The sequence below is a fragment of the Vulpes lagopus genome, chromosome 1 (assembly GCF_018345385.1).
Source record: "Vulpes lagopus strain Blue_001 chromosome 1, ASM1834538v1, whole genome shotgun sequence".
Lineage (NCBI taxonomy): Eukaryota > Metazoa > Chordata > Mammalia > Carnivora > Canidae > Vulpes > Vulpes lagopus.
In genome coordinates, this window is record NC_054824.1 from 95,273,502 (window position 1) to 95,295,705 (window position 22,204).

At 35.4% G+C, this 22,204-nt stretch overlaps 1 pseudogene; it reads left to right on the plus strand.

The window, feature by feature from the left end:
• The window catches only part of LOC121487174, a 50,638-nt pseudogene extending 29,768 nt beyond the window's left edge, over positions 1–20,870 (plus strand).
• The last annotated feature ends 1,334 nt before the right edge of the window (positions 20,871–22,204 follow it).

Below are 22,204 nucleotides of genomic sequence, written 5' to 3' on the forward strand. Positions count from 1 at the left end.
CAGTATTGATATATTACTACTACCTAAGATCCATGTTTTATTAGATTTTCTTAGTTGTTTTTTTTTTTTTTTTTCTGTTTCAGGATCTCACTCAGCATACCACATTACAGTTATTTCCCATGTCTCTTTGCATGCAATTTCTCAAACTTCCCATGTTTTTTCTGTCTTTGACTGTTTTGAGGAGTATTGAACAGATGTCCAGTCAAAATGTTCCTCTATCAGGGTTTGTCAAATCTTTTTTTTATCATGCTTGGACTATGTGTGGATTTTTAGGAGGAAGACCATACAAGGAAAATAGCATTTTCATTGGTCAAAACAAAACTCCATACTATTAACATGACATCACTGTTTTTTGTTTTTGTTTTATTTAAAGACTTTATTTATTTGAGAAGGAGGGAGAGCACAAGCAGGGGAGCAGCAGAGGGACAGGGAGAATCAGCCCATTGAACAGGGAGCCTAACTCAAAATCTTTAAAAACAACAGCAAAAACCCATCTGGCCATGGTGATTTCATTTTCAATTCCTTTAATAGGCATAAGCCTATTTAGATTATCTATATATACCTATATCTTTTTGTGTGAGTTTTGATAATTTTCATCTTTCAAAAAATTGGTCCATTTCATCTAATTTATTAAATATTCAGGCACAGAGTTGCTCATATTATTCCTTTACTATCCATTTAATTTTCATGAAATCAGTAATGACAACTTTTCTTTCTTTTCTAATGTTAGTAATTCGTCTTTTCTTTCTTTCTTAGTTAACATAGCTAAATTTCTCAGTTGTATCATTCTGGCTTTTGACTTCATTCATTTTGCTCATTATTTCCTTGTTTTTAATTTTATTTATTTTTGCTATAATTTTCTTATTTCTTCTCCTTTCTTTAGGTTTAAATTATTCTTCTTTCTCTAGTTTTCCAAGATAGACACTTAGATTATCACTGATGTTTAGGTATTTCTTTTCTGATATATGCATTTAATACCATCATCTTGCCTCTAAGCACTGTTTTCACTGCATTCCACAAATTTTGATACTTTGTTATCATTTTACTTAGTTTAAGGTATTTAGAATTTTCCCTTGAAATTATTATTTAGGATGTGTTGTTTAATCTCCAAATAGTTTGAAATTTCTTGCTAACTTTCTGGTATTGGCTGTTAATTTAATTTGTTAGTGAAGAAAATATTTGCATGATTTCACTTCTCTGAAGTTTGCTTAGATGTGTTTTATGGTTCAAAATTTGGTCTTTTTTAAATAAACTTATTTCATTTAAATTTAGTTAATTAACATATAGTGTATCATTAGTTTCAGATGTAGATTTCAGTTATTCATCCATTGCATATAAGACCCAGTATTCATCACATCATGTGCCCTCCTTAATACCTGTCACCCACCCTTTCCCCAACCCACCTCTTCTCTGGCAACCCTCAGTTTGTTTCTTATTGTTAAGAGTCTCTTATGGTTTTTCCTCCTCTCTGATTTCATTTTATTTTATTTTTCCCCTCCCATCCCTTCTTCTATGATCATCTCTTTTGTTTCTTAAAATCCACATTTGGGGCACCCCGGGTGGCTCAGCGGTATAGCGCCGCCCTCAGCCCAGGTCATGATCCTGGAGACCCGGGATCGAGTCCCACGTCTGGCTCCCTGCATGGAGCCTGCTTCTCCTTCTGCCTGTGTCTCTGCCTCTGTCTGTCTGTCTGTCTCTCTCTCTCTCTGTGTGTGTGTGTCTCTATGAATAAATAAAATCTTTAAAAATAAATAAATAAAATCCACATTTGTCTTACTCTAAAATTTGATGAATACTTTATGTAAACTTTATAAAGTATTCTCTCATTTACCGCTCATGAGAAATGAGTATTCTCTCATTTTTTTAAGAAAATATTCTCATAGAATATTTAGAGTAGAATATTCTATAAATGTCAATTCAATTATGTTGTTTGATAATTCTTTTCAGGTAAGCTATCTCCTTACTGATAATAGTGGGTTGGTCTATTTGTTCTCACAGTCCTATAAATTTTTGCCTGGTATATTTTGAGCTCTGATGTTAAGTTCATACATGTTAATAAGTATGCATTCTTGTAGAATTGATTTATTTATCATTATGTGATGCCCTCTTTTAGTGCAGTTACCTTATTAACAGTAGTCTCAATTTCTTCCTCCTATTTCTTATGTCATCACTGTCATTTATGTCACTTGTTTGTATGCAATGATCACTCAATCACCTACTACATAGTTAATGTTATTTGTTGAAACAGAGTTAACTTTGAGATTAGTGAAGACAAAAAAGAAGTACAATTCATTTTATCTTTATTTATTTCTTCTCTGATGCTTCATGTAGATCCAGGTTTCTGACCAATATAATTTTTTTTCTTCCTCTCAAACATTTCTTCTTAGAATCCTCTCTCTTTCACCCCTCTCCCTCCCTCTCTTTTTCTTTTTATTAAAAATATATATATTTTTTCCTTCATTTTGAAAGATAATTGTACTTAATGTAGAATTCTAGGTCAGTATTTTATTTTGTTGTTTTAAATTAAATGCTTTAGATATTTCTTTTCTTACATTATTTTTGGCAAGAAGTCGGTTTTATTTATTATTTTTGCTTCTTTACATGCAAGATATTTTTATTTTGTCCTTCAAAATGTTTCTTTTTTGTTTTTTTTTCCTTTACTGTACTTTGAATATGATATGCCTGGTGTATTTTGTATACCCATCAGGCATTTAGCCCATTCCTCACCCACCTCTCCTCTGGCACCCTTCAGTTTGTTCTCTATAGTTAAGAATCTATCTCATGGTTTGCCTCTCTTTTCTCCCCCTATGTTCGTGTTTCATTTTTTAAATTTCACACATGAGTGAAATCAAATTATATTTATCTTTGCTGACTGATTTATTTTGCTTAATACAATTCACTCTAGCTCCATACATATGATTACAAATGACAAGATTTCATTCTTTTTGAAGACTGAGTAACATTCTCTCTATATGTATATATACACATATATCATATCTTCTTTATCTATATATCTATATCTATAGATATTTTTACCTACCTCTATATAATCATATATATCTTCTTTATCCATTCATCAGTCAATGGGCATTTGGACTCTTCTCATAATTCGGCTATTGATAATGCTTCTATAAACATCAGGGTGCATATATCCCTTTGAATCTGTATTTTTGTATCCTTTGGGTAAATACCTAGTAATACCATTGCTGGATCATAGAGTAATTCTAGTTTTAACTTTTTAAGGAACTTCCATACTGTTTTTAAGAGTGACTGCACCAGATTGCATTTCTATAAACAGTAGTAAAATGATTCCATTTTCTCTGCATCGTTACCAACACCTGTTGTTTTCTGTGTTGTTAATTTTAACCATTCTGAAAGGTGTGATGTGGTCTGTCATCATAGTTTTGATTTGTATTTCTCTAATGATGAGTGATGTTGAGCATCTTTTCATGTATCTGTTAACCATCTGGATGTTTTCTTTGGAAAAATGTCTACTCATGTCTTCTGCACATTTCTTAACTGGATTATTTGTTTTTTGAGTGTTGAGTTTGGTAAGTTCTTTGTATATTTTGAATACTAACGCTTTATCTCTAAAGTCATTTGCAGATGTCTTCTTCCATTTGAAAGGTTGTCTTTAGGTTTTCTTGATTGTTTCCTTTCTGTACAAAAGCTTTTTATCAAAAAAAAAAAACAAAAACAAAAACAAAAACAAAAACAAAAACAAAAGCTTTTTATCTTGTTGAAGTCCCAATAGTTCATTTTTGCTTTTGTTTCCCTTGCCTCTAGAGTTGTATCTAATGAGAAAGTGCTATGGCTAATTCTAGGTGTATTATTTTTCTTTTCTTTTCTTTCTTTCTTTTTTTTAATATTTATCCCTTTTGATGTTTCCTAAGCTTTTTGGATCTGTAGTTTTGTGTTTGTCATTTATTTTGAAAAATCTTCACTTCTTATTACTTCAAAAACTTCTGCTCTGTTTTCTCCTTTTTCTCCCTCTAGTATTCCAATTGCATGTGTATTACACCTTTTTAATTAACCAAAGGTTTTGGGATATTCTGTTTTATCTTTGTCATTCTTTTTATTCTTTGCATTGAAGCTTGGGATGTTTATATTGACATTATCTACAAGGCACGGATTCCGCAGGTTTCCAGGCTACTGATTGGCCCATTAGGCATCTTTTATTTCTTTTTTGTTTTTTTGTTTCTACTTTAGTATGTTTTATATTTAGTATTTTCTTTTGATCCTTTCTTAAATTTTCTAACTCTTTGCTTATATTACCCATGTGTTCTTGGATGTTGTCTACTATTTCCAATAGTAGACCTGTGAATGCAGACTAAATAAATATGAGAAATATATGTTTGGTTATCTGAATAACCAAACATGCTTTTCTTATAAATTACAATATTACAACCAAACACAAACAAAACAAAACAAATCTTCTGTAGGACCGAATCTGTATGGTTTGATGGTTTAACTCTGGCAATGACTCGTTCAAATGTAACCACTCTATTTGGTGCTGGAAAGACTTAGCCTGAGCACTTGTTTGCTGGGGTTGTTTCAAATTATTTTCATACTCTCCCTGGCAGATCAGTAGAACAACTGTGTAACCTCCACATCTGTCGAGCATTAACTCCACAGTCCTGGATTTCTATTTTCTTTCCGGCTGTGTGCCCTATGAATCTAAGTTGAACTGAAGAAAGAAATAAGAGCAAGATATAATGAAATACAGATAGTTGGATATTTAACTCCTTAGCACTATCAAATTTAAACACAATCACAAAGATATATATTTTTTGCTTTTACAAGTGTTTGTTTTCCTTTCTCATAATAAAGGGACTGTGTTCATTGTCAGAACTGTAATGTCCTTTTTTCTATTATTTTCTTCTCTGTTGGTCCCAGGGACACAGAGCTATTTCCCATTGTGGTACCAAAGTAAAAGACCATCCATTTATTTGAAATAGAGTACTGCTTAGAGTATAAAATATTTACCTTATAGCAAAATAGGAGCTGCAGAACAAAGACTGATTAAAATGAAAGCATTTTTTTTTTTTTTACCTGAGTACTCTAGTACATTTGCTAGGAGTTTAAGAATGCTAAAGAGACTAAGAATGTCCTAATTTTGTTAAAAAATATATTGTTGTAGACATTTGAGAAACAAAGTAGAGTAAGATAATGCCTATAATGTCTCAAGTTATAATAAATGGTTACTATTTTCCTGGTTACTCCATTGTCCATTTTGATTTTTTTCTTTCCTTATAATAACAACTGCGAACTACTTAGGGGTGCATTGAGTCATAGTAAGTGACATAGAGTTGAAGTATTAAGATATTAAGAAATAAATGACTACAATTTAAATAAGAAATCCAGGGACACCTGGGTGGCTCAGCAGTTGAGCATCTGCTTTCGGGTGTGATCCCAGGGTCCAGGATCGAGTCCCACGTTGGGCTTCCTGCATGGAGCCTGCTTCTCCCTCTGCCTGTGTCTCTGCCTCTCTCTCTATCTCTGTGTCTCTCATGAATAAATAAAAGTAAAATCTTTTTAAAAAGAAATCCAAAAAAAAAAAAAAAAGAAATCCAAATAAAATTTCTACCTGTCCAATGAGTCGTTGTACTCAGTTTCTATTTTACAAGTCTTGTCACCTGATATGTAGGCCTCCCAAACTTTTCCATCCACACTAACATTTTGTAATAACTCTGGTCACTAAAGTGGAAGTGCCAGACAATTTCAGATACATTCTTTCCTGGTGGTATTTCTAACATATTGTCAGTGACTTGAGAGACTCAGAGGGGTGTAAGAATTCATATTTTAAACTTCCAAAAACCTTTGAAAATCATCTTTTTTGAAGGTGTATGCTAAAAAAAAAAAAAGTTTTAAAAACAATAAAGAGGGGCAGCCCGGATGGCCCAGTGGTTTAGCACTGCCTTCAGCCTGGGGTGTGATCTTGGAGACCAGGGTTCAAGTCCCGCATCGGGCTCCCTGCATGGAGCCTGCTTCTCCCTCTACCTGTGTCTCTGCCTCTCTCTCTCTCTCTCTCTGTCTCTCATGAATAAATAAATAAAATCTTAAAAAAAATAAAGATCTAGAGAATTTCATTAGGTAGAATAGAGGAATATATCACTCGATTCTTGCTATTCTTTCCTATTATATAGCTTATTATTTCAATTTCACGGCTTTCTATAAGAGGCAATAAAATAGATGTTAAAATATAGAAGCATATATCAAGATTCAAAATGAAATATTTGTTGGAGTCTTTGAAATCTCCCCCCATTGATATTATTCTAAGTTTCTTTCACACTTAAATGTAGTAGCATTATTGTTAAGAGACGATGAGGAAAAATATACAAGATTTCTTTGGTATGTAATTGAAGTACAACAATAGACCATATTAATCCCATACTTTATATAAAAATAGACTAACCTGTTTTATTTAAAATGATATTTGTATACAATTCCATATACAAACTTGATAAATGTAAATTCTTCTGGTTTTTATATAATACCACCAAATTCCTCCCACTTTAAGATAAAAACCAGAAATTTATGACTTACCTGAATTTGGTGATAACTAGAAACCAGGATTTACATTTCTTCACTTGTTGAAGAATATATTTTCAGCTTTGCTATGACCAAGAGATAAAATTTTCATCTCAATATAGAGAACCATACATACACAGGATAGAGAACGTTCAATATTGAGTAGTGTTCCTCAAGTTACTGAGCATGTTCAACTACATCAAAATCAGACTGAGATTCCATTATATCAGAATTTTCTGAGTGGACCTATGAATATGTATTTTAACATTTAAGAGAAACATTGAAAAGTCAGTGAAGTTGCAAACATTGCCATTTCTAGGTTGAAATTCAAATTACGCAATCATCGCTTTACAGAGCTTATCAAAGTGAGCCAAACTCAGTAGTTATTAATAGTTAATAGTTGCATTTAAAATAAAATTTGAAGCAACTATATGGGACTAGACACATTCCATAGCTACTAATACTGAAATAACAATAAAAAAAAGTTACTATGGTATACACCATTTTCACAAATTATAACTAGTGCATACAAATGAGAATCAGATCTTAAAAAAAATAAAAGGAACAGGCTAGACTAGAACAGATACTACCACATGTAGTAACTATTAATTAAGAAGTTATTAATATAGTAAACTTTGCCTCCCCCTTTATTTTCCCTGTCACCATTGAAACCTCCTTTTATAGCCCATAAATTCTTGATTTTATGAATCTTTATAGATTGCAGACAGATTGCATTACCTATTTTATGTGCTGAATATACCAGATACTTCTGCAACCTCTCTCTTGCAACTAGGAATCAGGCAGGTAGGCTCCTCGAACCAGACAGATCAATCCTTGATAAAGAATTGAAAACAAATAAGAATACCAGCAGGAATCGAGATAATCCTTTTTCTTGACCTTCTGGTCATAGAATAGTGAAGTTCCTGGAGCAGCAGGAACAGCCAAGATGGTCATTTATGACAGCAGTGCGGATTGAAGGGTTATGGTGCCCTGCAATGGTATTCCCGCTACACTGGTTCTACAGCTTGTTTGGGCTTTGCTTCTGGTCCTGTAGCCTCTGATCATGGTTGAAAGACCTCTCCGTGATTCTGAGAGCGAGCCATCCAGTATCCATTCAATAAATTCATTCTCTGTTCTAAGCCATCAGAGGCACTTCTAGCTGTTAAATAGTAAAATTCCTGAGAGATTAATTAAGAATTTTTGTGTAAATATTTTCTAATTTATAGGTAATTCAAAAATATGAACCTTATGCATTCTTTAATTACTGATTATGTTAATGTCTGTTAAATACATATTACAAGAACAACTTATAAGTTTTTCTTATTTTGTAGTGCATTCAGTGTTAAGTGATTGTTGCTGTAAAGAATGCTATCTACACTGGCTATATTACTCATTACAACTGCCTTCATATTACTTTGTCTAAATTTTATGAATATCTTGATACTCAAATTAGACAAAAGAAAAAAAAAACAAATAAAAAATAAGTGATTGATCCAAGGTCACAAAGTCAGAAAATGGAAAGAGAAACAATGTCTGGGATTTTCAACCTATACTATGTTGCCTTTAAAATGAATTCCAAAGAAAAGGGATACAAACATCTATAAAAAGGGAGCTCTAATTTTTGACAATGAGAAATAAGATAGGCAATGTAGAGTTTCTTGAAACTATATATCCACATATCTATATCTTTATCTATATCTTCAAAGTCTTACAGACCCTCAATAGCCCACATATTTTCTTTGATGTCACCCTGAATACCTGTGCCCAATTTTCTTTTGGGGAAAGCTTAGAGAAATAATAACCTTTTGTGCCTAAAAATAAATAAAATAAAATAAAAATCCACATTGTTATCACAGTTAAATTGGAATAAAATTCTGATAAGAGAGAGAGGAAGAGAGAATAGAAAAAAAGTTTATTCCACTTGTCCTAGATCAGCTTCTGATTTTCCTTCTTTATGGCCTAATGGAGTTTTAGGAATTAATATGTGAAAGAATAAGCAAACATCAACTGCCACAAGATTTTCAAAGTTTCCACCAGCATGCAGCCTAAGGCAGCCCTGTGGGCTGTAAGGCTGTAAATGGGAAGGAATGCTTCCTACAGACAAACAGCCACCACTCTTCTATTTTTTTTCTTTCCTTCCCTGAGTACACCTCCTTAGACTCCCAGGCTTGCTTCACTCCAGAAGTTACTCTAGTACTGATGGTACAATTTGCATTGTAATCACATCAACAATAATTGACTACATTTGATTTCTGAGGCTCAAATTAACAACATTTAATGCTTATGTTTTGCTGGACTTGCAACAACCAATCCTGTGGAGCTCTGTCTCAGCACTGTGTCCTAAAGCTTCTATTCTCTGTCACTCATAGAAATTTACTGGAATACAGTAAAAGAACCATTCCTGGTTTCCAACTCATAAAACCACCAGATACCTGAGGCCACTGGCACATTCACTTGCTCAGATCTTCCAAGGTATCAGCTTACAATCTTCATGTCACAGTTGCTGTCTGCCCCACCTCGCTTCCAACTGCTTGAGCCAATGTACACACATACACACACACATCTGTGCTATCCCAGCTTCCAATATTTTCTTACTTATATTAGTTATTTAAAAACATAAAAATCTGCTTGTCCATAGATTAATCATTCAGAAGAGACTGACCTCAGGCTGAGACTGAACTTTTGAATTTCAAACTGCCTCAACCTTATAACATCACTAACCATGAAGCTTTCAGCTGGAACCCATAGCTTTTTGTCCCACTCTGGGCACAAGACCAAGAGGACCCTCTTGAGGCACAACAGCTATAAACCATCTTTACCTGACAATACTTCTTTCAGAGGTACTCCTGGCAGCTTCTACTTTGACATCCAATCCCACCTCTGTAAGAGTTTATCAGAGCACTAGAAGATCTTCACAGGCAACTGTTAGAAAAGAGAAAAGAAATTAACGGTGAGGGGTCATAATTCTACCTATTTCACTTCTTGTTCTCTCAGTCTAAAGGAGAAAAAGACAAAACCATCTTTAACCTTTATAATTCATTTAGAGTATCTAGCTGGCTGACAAGGAGAGACAGAGTGTTCTGAGAATTGGAAATGTACCTAGAACTGAAAGTTTTAGCAACAGTGACATAATAGCATAAGGTTCCTAGAAGAGTGGGAGGGTTCAGAGAAATTGCAGATTATAGCAATTTATTAAAATGTCTGTTAGAAAGTCATATTCTCTTTAATTGCACAAGAATTAAAGAATCTAAAGGAGAGGAAGCATTCACTCTCTTTCTGCCCCATCCCATCTCTACTTTTCAACTTTATAGATTAGAATCACAAATCTTTCTTGGCCAAATGCCAGGATAATTTAAGGCGCCATGACCATAGGGTTTGCTCTCCCAAAGGACTTAATGATCATAGCCCAAGAGGATAAATCAAAGCTTGGAGAAGTATGAGTCTGTTCCTTTTCTTTACAGGAATACAATTAATTTTTCTTTCTTTACTCTTTTCCTCTTGGATTCCTTTAAATCCTAAATGCTGGCATTGAGACAAGCTTGAGAGCGATACTTGGTTTCCTAATTTAGAAACCTTGTTTGCAATGATTAGAGCTTTATAAAGAGTTGATGATAGAAGAGCATGTGAGCATGTTCTTCTCCTTCATGAACATTCTTTGGGTTTGTGATCCTGGCCAATATGCCCAAGTAAGAAATCTCAAGTCATCTCTGCTCTAACCATTGGGTTTAGCTTTCCTTTTCTGCTTAATCTTCTCATTCACAAATTTGCTCAGGATGGATAATAAGAATTGGATTCAGGTATGGTTTTCAAATGTTTAGAACTAGGTAAAGGAGGTCTATTTTCCATCTAAGTCTTCAGGTCTATGTTGTTTAGGGAGAAAGATCTTAATTCCTTCTACTTAGTTTGCTAGCATTTTATATTAGAGAATGGAGCTGCACCTAAAAATAAAATACTAATTTGTCCTGATTTGTTCCTTGGGGATATCAAAGGGAGAAATTTCAGTCAAGGAAAGGATTTAAAAATTCCTGTACATCATGATATTCCTGAATGCATGAATTGCAACCCTGTTCGTTGGTACCAGCTCTATAAGTGGTATTTTACAGAGATATCAGCTGGAGAAAACAATTTCACTCATCCCAACTCCTTAACAGAACTCTCCAGTGTAGCTCCTTCAAAGTATGTTCTAGCTGCAGAAAGCCTCTGCATCCCAGATAATGCCATTAGTAGGGGACAAAATAATTTTCCCTCTATTCTTCTAGGTTCTTGGCTGAAACACCCTTGCCTTCTCTACCACCACCACCTCTCATAATAAAGACAGAGTAAAGGAAAAAAATCTAACAGAAGTTTAATAACATGTATAAATCCTATATACATGGGGGATAGCCAGGAAAACTAAGGAACTCCTCAAAATGGCCCAAGTCAGCCACCTTAAATGCCATCTTCAGCTAAAGACAAAAGATGTTGAGAGAAGGAAAGCCAATTATGGAAGATTATTAGGCAAAAAAAAAAAAACAGTAAACAAGGATATGGTTGTTATGCAGATTTAAATCACTGCCTTCTCCGTTGGTAAGAGTTTCCAGGAATTTGGCCATTTCTAGGTATAGAGAGAGGAGGACAACCTTACAAATTGAGATTTTCTTTACAAATAGAGATGTATCTTGAGGAAAGGTTAACCTACTTAGTTTTCAGAACTCTTCCTGTATCTTCTGTTTCTTAAAAATAATCAGCTCAAAATAATCCTTATGCCAAAGAGGCATATCTTGGGGTGGTATATTATGCTCTTCTTCAACTTCTTTGGACTGTTTACCAGTCATTGATCAAGGTGAGGACAGAAAGGTCCAGATGTTTCTACCTGACATGGGGTAATCTGCCTGCCAATAGTCACTCTAGAGTTCCCCTCCAGGTTGATAGAAGCTTTATCAGTTCAGCATCATAGTGCATCCTTTACCTCAGTCTAATCCTTGATCTTCTCTTTTCATTCTAAAGGTTTTTATCTGTAATAAACATCTTGAACCCTAAACTCTGTGTCAGCCTCCATTCTGAAAAAGAAAACCTATGATATAAAAATATGCATAAAAAAGAATCAGAGAAGGAGACAAGACAGATCATAAGAGACTCTTAATCAGGGGCACCTGGGTGGCTCAGTGGTTGAGCGTCTGCCTTTGGTTCTGGTTGTGACCCCATAGTCCTGGCATCCAGTCCTCCAACGGGCTCCCGGTAGGGAGTCTCCTTCTCCCTCTGCCTGTGTCTCTGCCTTTCTCTGTATCTCTCATGAATAAATAAATAAACACACAAATAAATATAATACTTTTAAAAAGACTCTTAATCATAGGAAACAAACTGAGGGTCACTATGGAGGGGGGTTGGGGAATAACTGGGTGATAGACATGAAGGAGAGCACGTGATATAATGAGCACTGGGTGTTAAATAAGACTGATGAATCACTGATCTCTCTTTCTGAAACTAATAATATACTATATTTTAAATAATTGAATTTAAATATAAATAAATAAATAAATAAATAGTGTATGTACATGAATGTGTGTGTCACACACATGTTTATGTGGGTTTTACTTGAAAGCAGAAAAAACTGATTTCTGGTCCTCAGTCTTCTTGGTTGGGGTTCTAGTTAGGAATTGTAGGACACAAAGGACACAAACAATAAACCCATCAAGCATTTCTGTTTTTTTAACTTCTTAAAAAATCTTTCCTCTGCATTGTTTCAAGGGAATTTTGGCCACTGCAAGTTTTCATCATATGCTGATGATGCTATATTTGCATTAGCCACTACAACCAACAATCAGAGCAACAAAAAATTTTAAGATCTGCTATATTCAATCCATATTGAATATTCTTTAGCTGTGTGTGTGTGTGTGTGTGTGTGTGTGTGTGACTACTCTAGTTATGAGAAGGTTTAGTAGCCTGAAGCCACTTGGGGAAAGGGAAAATAGTTAAGGGGGATGATTTTATGGTCATCGGATTAGTAAGAATTGGGAGAAAAAAACTAGCATAGTCAGTACGTGTCTGCTTGTGAAAATATCTATTCTACTGGATCTGGTTTAAGAATTGGTAAACTTTTAAAAAAATGTGTTCCTGACAATAGCTATTTATAGCTATTCTTGAATGGGGGTCAGCAAGAAGGGGGGGCACTTTGTGAGGTAGAGAGGAGATGGATGTTGGAACTGTGAGAGTTGATTACATGTCTTCGAGGGTCAGCAGAACCTTCAATGATAGATCACTATAACAAATTCCACTGACAGCTATGTCAGTGTTCATTTACGAACATTTAGAAACAACTATAGAATCTGTGGTTATATTTCACCTACACTGACCCATATAATTACCATAAAAATTAGCTAGGTTTTAAAAAATTTGATCCAGTTCTTTGTTTTGGTGCCTATTTCTTTTATTGAACCATATTGCCTGCTGTCTCTTCCCTGTAATGTCTCAACACATGTATAGTTAGGTTTGTGGTATGTGACCCTATTGCTCTAGACATAACTGAGTAAATTAGTACCAATCCACTAATCTCTGATTAACTGACAATAGCGTTCTTTTGGTGATTAGTTAAATATGTGCAACAAGCAATAAGGTTCATATTAGACCCTCAATAATTTGTAGATATTGATATCATATACTATGTTATTGACACAATTATCTTCTTTTTACTATCTTTTTAACTTTCTGATTGCTTCTATCCTGCCACCTTCTTAAATTTGTCTGCTTTCTAAAACCACATAATTAAATATGTGGGATTCCCAATGTTATATGTCTTTTTTCTGATTTTTTCCCTCTCCCCTCCCCTCCCTTTCTATCCCTTTGCCTTGTCCTCTTGCCCTCTTCTCTCTCGCAACCCTCTGTTTCATCCATTTTCTATATAAGTAAACATTCCCTAATCCTGGCTTCTAACTTGTTCTCCAGTTCTGCAATTCCATTCTCATTAAATATCTCTAGAAACTGGAATTTTGAAATTGATTTTCTGATGGTTAGTGACATAAAATATGGAAACAAGGGCTGAGGTGCTGAATAGATCTGACCAATTCTGTTCTTTCTCCCCTTTTTATTTAAAAGTAGGAATTTCACTGGGCAGGGAAGAAGGGAAGACAGAAGAGGAACCATAGTTCTCCTTGAAGGAAGAAAAGGAAATAAAAATAAAGCATTGTCCCCTAAAATCATAGTAACCAATGTTAAAATGATAGCTTGCAGTTTGCAATGCTCTTTTCATGTACCTCATTGCCTTACGTAGTCCATGTTCATGATGAGGAAACTGGTATTCATAGAGGCTGAGTTCCTTCTGTACGATATTCCCTTTACTCACTGAATCAAGAAGCAGCCCAGATCTGCAAATGGAGCATCATCTTGTGTTTATTTCATTTGACTCCAAGATAGATCTGTGTGAAGTCATAAAACATAAAATCACTTAAAGATCCACCGTTTCTGCCAACTGTAAATCAGAAGCTGGTGTTAAGGCTTGAGGTAAGGGACAGTCAGAGAAAAGTTAAATGGCTTCTGTGAAATATTCTACTTACCATGATTCATTGTGCAGATCGAGTACAGCCTTTCCATCCACTGGAGGTCTTGACCATGGTGTCTTCTCCTAGAGTAAAGAGAACATTACACTTTTTGTCCTTGTCAGTGGAAGTCTGAAAGAGGACTTCTAAACGCTGTCTTGTATGGGGCAGATGAATTAAAACTGGGTCTGTCTCACCTACTACCAGATTCTAACTTACTTTGTGAGAGTCAATCTAGTATTTAATGTCACAAGCCTTGACTTTGAACTAATCTGTATTTGTGGTTCTGGATCACTGGCAGTGACACACTAGACACTTTATTTGCTCTTTCTAAACCTCAAATTCCTTATGTGTAAAGTGAGATAATAAAATAAGAAGTTCTTTTGAGAACTAATTCAGATATCACATATTGAAGCATTTGAATCAGTGCCTAAACACAGTAGCTGCTATCGTCATCATCATCAATCATCATCATCATTATCATTATCAACAACAACAGGTTATTACTAAGCTATAGTGAAAAGGACATACATTTTGGAGTTAAACTGATTTTGGAGTAAACCTTTCCCACCGATTACTAACAATTGAAATTAGGCGGATTATTTACCTTTCATTGAGCTATTCCCTGTGTATTGGGTATATTATTTCTCCATGGAATCAGAGTGAAGATTAATTAGGTCATATATGTCAAGTTCATGGAAAATGGAATGCCTAAAAAATGACCAGAGATCAGCAAAAACTCTCCTTGCCCTTTGCCTGAATTCCTAATGATATGAATTCTTAGCAAAATAGATTTTTGTTCAAGCTGTTCATCAACCATATAAGGGGGAAAAATTGTTTTTTCAGCCTATGACACTACTACTTCCTTACCTTGCTTAACATTTTTTGTAAGCACTTCATTGGTTCATGCTTATATACTCCTATCCACACTCTATTTTTCATATTTATCTTTTAAATAAAATTTGAAATATACAAATTACAGAAAAACAAAATATATACTTATGCACTTGTTGAGGAGGAAATTAATTCCCTTCTAACTTTCTAAGTTCTTTGACTGGTCTATTAATAATCACATTAACATAAAATAGATTAGCAGAAGAAAAAAATAATTGCATATATATGGGGGCTCCATTAGAGTATGAAACACCAAGAACAAGCTGGGCAATTGAAGCTTATATGGCATCTTGAGCTGAGGAATGGGATTGAGCTGTGGGGTCTCAAAGGCAAGGAGAGTGAGTTATAGGACAAAAAAAGAAGAGAAGATGGTAATTGGAAGTTTATCCTGCCATACAGATAGTTCATTCAGATAAAAAAGTTATCTGTTGGTAGTAGCTCTCTTTCTGCGCCAGGCTCCTATCTGAATTATTTTAGGTGCTTTAGGGAGAGGTAAAAATTTTTCTTGAGTTTGCTAGGTCTTGATTGTTTTCCGTTCAAAATATTTCATGTGCCTAAGTGGCACATTTTGGGGAAAATTTATTCAGAACCCTTTCTGACCCAACACAAAGATTAAAGATACATTAACATTTTCTTATTTTTTCAAATGTCCATTTGAAAAAATGGCAATTTAGGCAATTATACCTGAAGTTTTCTTCTCCATCTCTTCATGCTTATTTACTTACAAAGATAATTACAACAGATAATTAATAATAATTAATAATAATAATAACAGATAATTAAAGATAATTAATGACATTCATGTCCTTATACTTTGTAACATATATCTGTATTCATAAAATATACTACTTTTTGGTATGATCCCGAGTTTGATAAAAATTCATCTGAAAAACAACTATATTTTTGTGGCTAGACTTTTAATTGCCAGTTTGACTTCTTTAATATTTAGAAGTCAATTTTATTTAAGTTTCAAAAAATATTTTAAGATATATTTTTTCTAATAAATGTTTGATTAGCTTTATACTACTATGGATAGGAGTATTTTTATGATTTTTTTTCCATTCTAAACATAGCTATACTCTTCCTTTCAATTCCATTGTTACTTACCTATACTTTCTTCCATCCTTATTCAAAATTATTTACTATTTTATTATTCTTCTTAAATTTGTAGATTACGTTCTTGACAATTCTGTCTTTGGTCTTTATGTTTTTTTATTTTATAAGTTCTAATTCTCATTTTTCTTAAATCAATCATTTTTAATTTTTTTTTATTTTACTTTTTCTGATTTTGTAATCAAAATGCTTGTCATACTTTTTATATATATACATACATACCTTATATATATATATATATTATACGTATAATATATATATATTATACGTATAATATATATACAAAAGAAAAAAAAATATTTTTTTATTCTTTTTTCCAGGAGCCATGACCCTGGGTCCCAGCCTCCCTCCCAGGCTTGCCCGTAGCCATCCTGTATCTGTGCAGAGCTATTTCCTCCAGGGACATATGTGTCTGAGGGCCAGGTGGTCTGCAAATATGTCTACATATATGTATTTTGATATGTAATGTCTACTAATGGTATAACTTTCCCTCAAAGTCAAACTTTGTTTGGTCTTTTCTGTGTTAATGCATAAAAAGCTTTCACTTTCTTTCAATTCTAATGTTTAGTTTATTCAATTACAATTTCTGTTACCCATTAGTTATTTAGAAATATGTTTTGATATTTCCAAATGACAAGAATTTAGATATAATTATTTTGCAGTCACATTGGGATCATAGAATGTCATCTCTGTGATATCGTTTCATGGTCATTTTTTTGAGCCTCCCACTGTGCCTTAGAACATTAGAAAATTTCATATATGTTCTGTGTGCTCCTGAAAAAATATACCTCATTTTATTTTCCATTGCTTTGTTGTGTTTCACAGATATTGCATTTTTTATAAATAGAAGATTTGTGGCAACCCTGTGGCAACCAAATCTATAAACACCATTTTTCCCACAATATTTGCTCACTTGATGTTTTTGTGTCACACTTTGGTAATCTTCACAATATTTCAAACTTTTAAATTATTATTGTATTGTTATGGTAGTTTGTAATCAGAGATGGAATCTGAAGATGTGACTGAACCGCTATCAGACATCTTTGATATTTCTATCATAATTGTTTTCAGGAGTCAAAAACTGTCCCCAAATAAGACAGTGAACTTAATCACTAAATGTTCTCTGTGTTTTGACTGCTCCACTGACTGGCTGCTTCTCTGTCTCTTTCTCTTTCCTCAAGGCTCTCATTTCCTGAAACACAATAATATTGAAGTTAAGCCAAATAGCCCTATAATGGTCTCTAAGTGTTCAAATGTAAGGAGGAGTTAGTTGCATGTCTCACTTGAAATTAAAAGCTAGAAATAATTAATCTTAGTAAGAAAGTCATGTTGAAAGCTAAGATAGGCCGAAAGAGATGTGTCTTATATTAAAGAATTAGCCAAGTTTTAAAAACAAAGGAAAAGTTATTGAAGGAGTTTGAAAGTGTTACTTTAGTGAACACATAAATGATAGGAAAGCAAAACAACTTGATTGCTGATATGGAGAAAACCTGAGTGGTTTGGATAAAAGATCAAACTGACCATAACATTCCCTTAAGCCAAAGCCTGATCCAGAGCAAAACCCTAATTCTCTTCAATTCTGTGAAGTCTGAGAAAGGTGAAAAATCAAAAGAAGAGAAGTTTGAAAGTAGCAGAGGATGGTTCATGGGGCTTAAGGAAAGAAGCCATCTCCATAACATAAAAGTATAAGATGAAACAGTAAGTGCTGATGTAGAAGCTGCAGCAAATAATCCAGAAAATCTACCTAAAGAAAATAAATGAAAGTCATTGCACTAAACAATAGATTTTTCAGTGTAGATGAGAGAGGCTTATATGGAAAAAGATGCCATCTAGGACTTCCATAGCTGGAGAGGAGAAGTCAGTGCCTGGCTTCAAAGATTCAAAGGACTAGCTGGCTCTCCCTTCAGGGGCTAATGTAGGTCGTGACTTAGGTTGCAGCCAATGGTCATTTATTATTCTGAAAATTCTAGGACCTAAGAATTATGGTAAATCTATTCTGTCTATGCTCTAGAAATGGAACAAGAAGGCTAGATAACAACACATCTATTTACAACATGGTTTACTGAATTATTTTTTTATGATTTTATTTATTTATTCATGAGAGACACAGAGAAAGAGGCAGAGACATAGGCAGAGGGAGAAGCAGGCTCCATGCAGGGAGCCTGACATGGGACTCGATCCCGGGACTCTGGGATTACCACCTGAGCCAAGGGCAGACCAACACTCAATCGCTCAGCCACCCAGGTGTCCCCGTTTACTGAGTAATTTAAGCCCACTGTAGAAACCTACTGCTAAAAACAGAAAGGATTTATTTCAAAATATTACTACTCAATGACAATGTACATGGTCACCCAAGAGTTCTAATGGAGATGTACAATGAGATTAATGTTGTTTTCATGCCTACTAACATAACATCCATTTTGTAGTGCATGGATCAAAGAGTAACTTTCTAGCCTTACTATTTAAGAAATACATTTTGGGGCACCGGGATGGCTCATTGGTTGAGCATCTGCCTTTGGCTCAGGGTGTGATTCTGGTCCAGGCATCATGTCCTACATCGAACTCCTCACAGGGAGCCTGCTTCTCCTTCTGCCTGTGTCTCTGCCTCTCTCTGTATCTCTCAGGAATAAATAAATAACACCTTAAAAAGAAAAGAAATACATTTCATAAGATTATAGCTGCCATTAGCTGTGATTCCTCTGATGGATCTGGATAAAGTACATTGAAAACCTTTTGGAAAGGACCTACCATTTTAGATGCCATTAAAAACACTTAAGATTCATGGAAAGTGGCCAGATATCACCACTAATAGGAGTTTGGAAGAAGTTGATTCGAACTCTCCTGGAAGACTCTGAGGGGTTCAAGACTTCCATGGAGGAAATAAGTCCATTGTGGTGGATGCAGCAAGAGAACTAGAATTAGAGATTGAGCCTAAAGACGTTACTAGACTGTTACAAGGTCATGATAAAATTTTCACGTGTAAGAAGTTACTTCTTAAGGATGAACAGAGAAAGTGGTTGCTTGAGATGGAAACTATTCTTGGAGAAGATGCAGTGAATATTGTTGAAATAACAATTTTTTTTTTCTAATTCTTATTCGTTGATAAAGCAGGGGTGGGCTTTGAAAAAATTGACTCCAATTTTGAAAGAAGGTCTACTGGGGGTAAAATGCTATCACAGCATCAAGTGCTACAGAGAAACTAAATGGCAAGTTAGAGTTTACACTAAGGTTCTGCCATCTTGGGTTTTGTAGTTTGTGTGGTTGCTACTCTGGCCTCCAGGGCCTTGTGGGGACTCAGCCCTTCAGCACTGCTACCCGAAGTCCGGGTCTTACTATGGGTCACTCCAGCAGCACTCCCACCTGCCAGAGACTGTACCGCCCAAACATCTCCTTCTATGAAGGGAGGGGCTGCCACTGGGGATGTAGTGGCAGTCATCAGTGCAGTGGTGGGTGTCCAGTTTGATGAACGATTATCACCCAGCCTAAATCCACTGGAAGAGCAAGGCAAAGAGACCAGACTGGTTTTGGAGGTGGCCCAGCATTTGGGTGAGAGCACAGTGAGGACTATTGCTATGGATGATACTGAAGGCTTAGTTAGAGGCCAGAAAGTCCTGGATTCTGGTACACCAGTCAAAATTCCCCTTGGTTTTGAGACCTTGAACAGAATCATGAATGTCATTGGAAAACCTGCTAATGAGGGAGCTCCCATCAAAACCAACAGTTTACACCTATTCATGCTGAGGCTCCTGAGTTCATAGAGATGAGTGTGGAGCAGGAAATTCTGGTTACTGGTATCAAGGTTGTGGATCTGCTGGCTCCCTGTGCCAAGGGTGACAAAACTGAGCTCCTTGGTGGTGCTGGAATTGGCAAGACAGTATTGATCATGGAGCTAATCAGCAATGTCATCAAAGCCTATGGTGGTCACTCTGTATTTGTTGGTGTTGTGAAGAGGAACTGTGAAGGCAATGTCATACTATGAAGTAATTGAATCTGGTGTTATCAACCTAAAAGATGCTTCCCCCAAGGTAGCACTGGTGTATGTCAAATGAATGAACCATCTAGGGCTCGTGGCTGGGTAGCTCTAAATGGACTGACTATTGCTGAATACTTCAGAGACCAAGAGGGTCACAATATACTGTCATTTGTTGATAATACCTTTTGCTTCACCCAGGCTGGCTCTGCGGTGTCTGTTTTACTGTGCAGAATTTCTTCTGCTGTGGGCTATGCCCTGGCCACTGACATGGGTACAACATAGGAAGGAATCACCACCACCAAAAAGGGATCTGTTCCCTCTGTACAGGCTATCTATGTGCCTGCTGATGACTTGGCTCGGCTTGCTGACCCTGCTCGGCTACTACCTTTGCCCATTTAAGTGCTACCACTGTGCTGTCCCATGCTATTGCTCAGTTGGTCATCTATCTAGTTTTGGATCCTCTGAATTTGACCTCTCAAATCATGGATACCAATGTTTTGGAAATGAATATTATGATGTTGCCCATGAGAGTCCAATAGATTCTACAGGACTACACGTTGTTCCAGGACATCATTGCTGTCCTGGGTATGGATGAACTTTCTGAGCAAGACCAGTTGACTGTGTCCCATGCACAGAAAATACAGAGTTTCTTGTGTCAGCCATTCTGGATTGCTAGGGTTTTCACAGATCATATGGGGAAGCTGGTACTTATGAAGGAGACCATCAAAGGATTCCAGCAGATTTTGGCAGGTGAATATGACCACCTCCCAGAACAGGCCTTCTCTATGGTGGGACCCATTAGAGAAACTATGGTAAAAGCTGATAAGCTGGCTGAAGAGCATTGGTGAGAGGGTCCTTTTGGCAAACTAAGCACTGATTTTCTATGCTGTCCCTCTCTTTGCCCTAAATCAAAAAATCTCAGTTTGTTCTGTAGGCCACATGAGAGCCTCAGCTGAAGACATTGTGTTCTGTCTGAAGAGTATTGAAGGTTTCCAATAAAATGTACACCCCTCCAAAAAAAAGTGAATTGATGCTGCAAACTTTATTGTCTTATTTTCAGAAATTGGCACACCACCCCAAGCTTTCACCAGCCATCACCCCAATCAGTCATCAGCCGTCAACATCAAGGCAAGACTCTCTACCAGCAAAAAGATTATGATTCGCTAAAAGCTCAGATGATGGCTACCACGTTTTAGTAATAAATCTATTAGTATCTATCTATCTATCTATCTATCTATCTATCTATCTATCTAGACATAATGGTATTATATACAATAGACTACAATATAGTGTAAACATAAATTTTTAAGCATTAGGAAATCAAAAAATAATGTGATTTGCCTTATTCTGGTATTTACTTTATTGCAATATTCACTTTATTATGATCGTCTGAAACAAAATCTGCAATATCTCAAGGTATGCCTATACAGTATTTTACAAGCTGGAGACTATGTAGAGCCCGTGTAATAATTTCTCACTTCTAGTTATTCTTTAAACAGTGTGCATACTAGTTTTTATAAATCAGTAAAGCTATTTATTGTAAGGATATTGGGTTGTACTGAAATAGCATTTTTTTTTGGCATAAAATAGTTTCTTTATATAGTCTTTATATAAAATTTATATAGAAATTACATACTAGTTGTGAAATCCTGGTAACTGTGTAAACATAGGAAGAAGGAAGTAAATGCCAGTTGAAATCCCAACAGTGAGCAAACAGTGCTAAGCATTTTGGGATTGTACTTCAATGACTCTTCCTAGGCACATGCGCATGTTCTTTTGACAATGAGATAGTCCTTTCCATTATGCTTTGCCTGGTGGACACTTGTTCAGGGCCAGGCACTTGGAAATGCAGCCTCGGTCGCTGCTGTCTCATTCACTTTATTTGTCCCAGGGAAAGTCTCTCACTTCTAACAACTGTAACATTGAATAAATACTTATTTAATGCATATCTGTTTTGAAATACCCACAAGTCTTCTGTTTAGAGGAACAAAAACAGATTTACATATTGGCCTGAAGGTTTAAACATGGGATCTCTGAAAGCACAAGTGGCAAGAAGTTCCAGCATTGGGAACATTCCCTCGAAAATGCCCTGCCCCTGGGTATATAAATTGAAATTCATGAACTATCAACAGGAGCTTATCTTCATTTGCCCCATGGGAGGAAAATGAAGGGAAAGTAATGG